Here is a 6076-nt window from a genome sequence, read left to right as displayed (position 1 = left end):
CACCAATATTTTCTATTTTTTGTTATAAAAATATCAAATAAACTAAAATTTTGTCATACATTTAGGCCAAAATGTATTCAGCTATATTTCTTTGGTAAAAAAAATCCAAATAAGCATATACTGATTGGTTTGCGTAAAAGTTATAGCGTCTTCAAACTATGGTATATACTGTATACTGGAATTTACGCAGCTTTTACTTTCTTGCTGTCTCATTTCTTGAGGTGCTAAAATGGCAGGGCAGTACAGTGCACCACACCCCAAAATACCCCTTTTTGACACCCCAAGGAATTTGCTGAGAGCACATTTAATCCCATGATCGCCCCATGGTGTTAACCCCTTCCCTGCCAGTGTCATTTATACAGTGACAGTCCATTTTTTTAAGCACTGATCACTGTATTGGTGTCACAGGTCCCTAAAAAGTGTAACTTAGTGTTAGATTTGTCTGCTTTAAAGTCGCAGTCCCGCTTTAAAGCGCTGAACACTGCCATTACTAGTAAAAAAAAAATTATAAAAAAAAACATCCATAAATATATGCCATAGTTTGTAGATGCTATAACTCTTACACAAACCAATCAATATATGCTTATTGGGATTTTTTACCGAAAATATGTAACAGAATACTTATTTGCCTAAATTGATAAAGAAATTAGATTTTTGGATTTTTTTTTATTGGGAATGTTTTATAGCAGAAGGTAAAAAATATTGTTTTTTTTTTCAAAATTGTCTGTCTTTTTTTGTTTATAGCGCAAAAAATTAAAACTGTAGATGTGATCAAATACCACCAAAAGAAAGCTCTATTTGTGGGAAAAAAAGGACATCAATTGTATTTGTGTGCAGCGTCACACTGCTGTGCAATTGTCAGGTAAAGCTACACAGTGCCGTATCACAAAAAATGGCCTGGTTATGAAGGGGTAAAACCTTCCAGAGCTGAAGTGGTTAAAATAACAAACCTGTTATACTAACCTTCTGTGTGCAACAAGATGGCACAGAGCGGCCCTGAACCTCCTTATTTGGGGGATTTTGGGTCCTCCTCCATCAGGTTTCCAGGCTCCGTGTCCATCAGAAAACCTGGGACCAGGTAGATGAGAGGGGGATCAGCAATGTCTCTTTGATGATCTCCCCTTCCTGTTAATAAACCAAAAGCAACATCTAAAACATCACTTCTGAGTCCTGTTAGTTTTATTAAAGGACAGGTGAGATGTCACATCAGAGCTCTTTTTGACTCCTGATGTCTCATCAAAGAGAACCTGTTACCAAAAATGCATCACATAGGAAATATAAAAAGTAAGAGAAAAGTGTAAAGAATTTAATTTACACCCAAGGGCTTCTGCCGGATCGCTTTCACAGATTCCGGTCCCCCCTCACATGCTCCGTTGCCATTTTTCTGGGCTCCATGGTATGTGCCCAGTGGTGAACCCAGTAGCTGCATGGCGGGTGCCACCAGGTAGAGGAAGAGAAGATCAGTGATGACAGGTGAGACCTCAGATGTCTCATTAAAGAGAACCTGTCACCAGGGCCGTCTTAATAGCATCATGGGCCCCCCTGGGCAAAGTAATGCTGTGGGCCCCCTACAATGGAGACAGCGCAGGTAACAGACATCAAGTAGGTAGGAGGCAGACAAGCGGAGCTTCCCTTTTGGGTGGAGCTCCGCTTTAACTACATGAACAATCATTCTGTACAGCAAAGAAACAGTGGGGAAATACTACATACATACTACATACATAAAGTAACAAAGCTGTCCTGTGCATATATATCTGCTAGAATGATGCTCAGTAACAAGTATAGACATGGCCGCCAATAAAAATCATGTAGCACCATCCAGCCTCACAGGGCTTCAGATACCCCCAACATTGTAACCTCTCTACATCTTATATACATTCATCACTCCTAACTCCATCCAACTAACCCCCCACACACATACACCAGGTTTCCCCCTACCATTGTTATCCTGTTACCACCTCCACACCCCTGGATTCTCAACTCCCCAGATTTCCCCTTAGCACTCTGACCCCTCTACACCCTAGATATCCCCCCAGCACTGTGACTCCTCTACACCCCAGATTTCCCCTTAGCACTCTGACCCCTCTACACCCTAGATATCCCCTCAGCACTGTGACTCCTCTACACCCCAGATTTCCCCTTAGCACTCTGACCCCTCTACACCCTAGATATCCCCCCAGCACTGTGACTCCTCTACACCCCAGATTTCCCCTTAGCACTCTGACCCCTCTACACCCTAGATATCCCCCCAGCACTGTGACTCCTCTACATCCCAGATTTCCCCTTAGCACTCTGACCCCTCTACACCCTAGATATCCCCCCAGCACTGTGATTCCTCTACACCCCAGATTTCATCTTAGCACTCTGACCCCTCTACACCCTAGATATCCCCCCAGAACCTTGACTCCTCTACATCCCAGATTTCCCCTTAGCACTCTGACCCCTCTACACCCTAGATATCCCCCCAGCACTGTGACTCCTCTACACCCTAGATTTCCCCTTAGCACTCTAAAACAGTTTTTAGTATTCAGAGAGCACTATGTTTCGTTGCTTTCATTTCATGTACCTTATCTGGGAGCTGGTGATGATGATATGCCTGAGATATAGCAAGCCCAATATTCGTTACCAGTATTTGATCCTCTCTCTTTGATTCTAGTTTTAGTTTGTAATAGTGAGTTCTATCTGCGCTGTACTTCTTTTACATTGATTTATTTGGGATTTGATATTTTGACCCTCAGTAATTCAGCGGCAGTATTTTTAGGGTTTATTGTATTTTGCGCTGGTTGATTCCTTTTTTTATTCTTCTGGCAGATCACTTCTGCATACCCCAGAAAATGCTGGTCTCCTACTTGTTCTGTCGCCACATTTTTCCAGGCTCCATGTACCCATTGGTGAACCCAGAATCTGCATGGCGAATGCAACTGGGTAGCAGGAAAGAAGATCAGCAAACGTGACCTTATCTCCTTTTTCTGTTTCAGTCTTCCTCCCTATCAGCAAACCCAGGACCAGCATGGCAGGTGCCTTCAGTTTTTTTTGTTTTAATTAAAATAACAAACATGTTATACTTACCTTCTCTGTGCGATGGTTTTGTATAGAACGGCCCCTAACCTTCTTTTTGATGGGTCCCCTGCTGGCAATCTCCTCAACATAATTTCCAGGGCTTTGTGTCACTGGCTGGGGAAAAAGGAATGGAGTGAGATTTAATATTTAACCCCCTCAGATCTGTGCTATAGCCGAATGACGGCTGTATCACAGATCTACTTTGCCAGGAGGCCGTCAATAGAAGCCCCCCCCCCCCCCCTTTGCAAGATATCTGTTATACTTATATATTTATACATATATATTTATTCCATTTTTGTTTTTTTTCTTTGTTTTTTTCAAAACTATGATAAAACTACTACAAGCATAAACAATTACCATTACTACTACAAGCGTGCTGTATAAAAGGAAAATATCTGTTATACATATATATTTATACATTTTTTTTGTTGTTTTTTTTATTTTTTTTCAAAACTACTGTCAAACTACTACAATTATAAACAATTACCATTACTACTACAAGCATGCTGTATAAAAAAGAAAATATCTTTATACTTATACATATATATTTAAACTTTTTTTTTTTTTTTTTCAAAACTACAACAAGCATAAACAATTACTATTACAAGCATGCTGTATAAAATAGAAAATATCTGTTATACTTATGCATTTATACATATATATTTATACTTTTTTTTTTTTTTAAACTACTATAAAAATTACTACAAGCATAACAATTACAACTACTGCTACAAGCATGCTGTATAAAAAGAAAACATTTGTTATACATATATATTTATACATTTTTTTTTGGTTTTTTATTGTTTTTTTTCAAAACTACTACAAGTATAAACAATTTCCATTACTACTACAAGCATGCTGTATAAAAAATAAAATATCTGTTATACTTATACATATATATATTTATACTTTTTTCTTTTTTAAACTACTATAAAACTACAATAAGAATAAACAATTACTATTACAAGCATGCTGTATAAAAAAGAAAATATCTGTTATACTTATGCATTTATACGTATATATTTATAAAAAATTTTTTTGTTTTTTTATTTTTTTTTCAAAACTACTATAAAGCTACTTCAAGCATAACAATTACAACTACTACTACTACAAGCATGCTGTATAAAAAGAATATATATATATATATATATATATATATATATATATTTATACATATATTTATACAATTTTTTTGTGGGGGGTTGTTTTTTCAAAACTACTATAAAACTACTACAAGAATAAACAATTACATTTACTACTACAAGCATTCTGTATAAAAAGAAAATATCTGTTATACTTATGCATATATATTTAGTATAGTTTTTTAAACTATATAACTACTACAAGCATAAACAATTACAATTACAAGCATGTTGTATAAAAAGAAGATATTTGTTATACTTATACATATACAGTGCCTTGCGAAAGTATTCGGCCCCCTTGAACTTTTTAACCTTTTGCCACATTTCAGGCTTCAAACATAAAGATATAAAATTAGAATTTTTTGTGAAGAATCACCAACAAGTGGGACACAATTGTGAAGTGGAACGAAATCTATTGGATAATTTAAACTTTTTTAGCAAATAAAAAACTGAAAAGTGGTGCATGCAAAATTATTCGGCCCCTTTACTTTCAGTGCAGCAAACTCACTCCAGAATTTCAGCGAGGATCTCTGAATGATCCAATGTTGTCCTAAATGACTGATGGTGATAAATAGAATCCACCTGTGTGTAATCAAGTCTCTGTATAAATACACCTGCTCTGTGATAGTCTCAGGGTTCTGTTGAAAGTGCAGAGAGCATCATGAAGACCAAGGAACACACCAGGCAGGTCCGTAATACTGTTGTGGAGAAGTTTAAAGCCGTATTTGGATACAAAAAGATTTCCCAAGCTTTAAACATCCCAAGGAGCATTGTGCAAGCGATCATTTTGAAATGGAAGGAGTATCAGACCACTGTAAATCTACCAAGACCTGGCCGTCCCTCTAAACTTTCAGCTCAGACAAGGAGAAGACTGATCAGAGATGCAGCCAAGAGGCCCATGATCACTCTGGATGAACTGCAGAGAACTACAGCTGAGGTGGGAGAGTCTGTCCATAGGACAACAATCAGTCGTACACTGCACAAATCTGGCCTTTATGGAAGAGTGGCAAGAAGAAAGCCATTTCTCAAAGATATCCATAAAAAGTCTCATCTAAAGTTTGCCACAAGCCACCTGGGAGACACACCAAACATGTGGAAGAAGGTGCTCTGGTCAGATGAAACCAAAATCGAACTTTTTGCCCACAATGCAAAACGATATGTTTGGTGTAAAAGCAACACAGCTCATCACCCTCAACACACCATCCCCACTGTCAAACATGGTGGTGGCAGCATCCAGGTTTGGGCCTGCTTTTCTTCAGCAGGGACAGGGAAGATGGTTAAAATTGAGGGGAAGATGGATGCAGCCAAATACAGGACCATTCTGGATGAAAACCTGTTGGAGTCTGCAAAAGACCTGAAACTGGGAAGGAGATTTATCTTCCAACAAGACAATGATCCCAAACATACAGCAAAATCTACAAAGGAATGGTTACAAATAAACGTATCCAGGTGTTAGAATGGCCAAGTCAAAGTCCAGACCTGAATCCAATCGAGAATCTGTGGAAAGAGCTGAAAACTGCTGTTCACAAACGCTCTCCATCCAACCTCACTGAGCTCGAGCTGTTTTGCAAGGAAGAATGGGCAAGAATTTCAGTCTCTCGATGTGCAAAACTGATAGAGACATACCCCAAGCGACTTGCAGCTGTAATCGCAGCAAAAGGTGGCTCTACAAAGTATTAACGCAAGGGGGCCGAATAATTTTGCATGCCCCACTTTTCATTTTTTTATTAGTTAAAAAAGTTTCAAAAATCCAATAGATTTCGTTCCACTTCACAATTGTGTCCCACTTGTTGGTGATTCTTCACAAAAAATTAAAATTTTATATCTTCATGTTTGAAGCCTGAAATGTGGCAAAAGGTTGAAAAGTTCAAGGG

Source organism: Lithobates pipiens, unplaced genomic scaffold, assembly GCF_037356315.1.
Source record: "Lithobates pipiens isolate NorthernLeopardFrog02 unplaced genomic scaffold, aLitPip1_a1.2 Scaffold_13, whole genome shotgun sequence".
Lineage (NCBI taxonomy): Eukaryota > Metazoa > Chordata > Amphibia > Anura > Ranidae > Lithobates > Lithobates pipiens.
The sequence above is the reverse complement of the archived record's forward strand: the minus strand, read 5'-3'. Positions refer to the sequence as shown.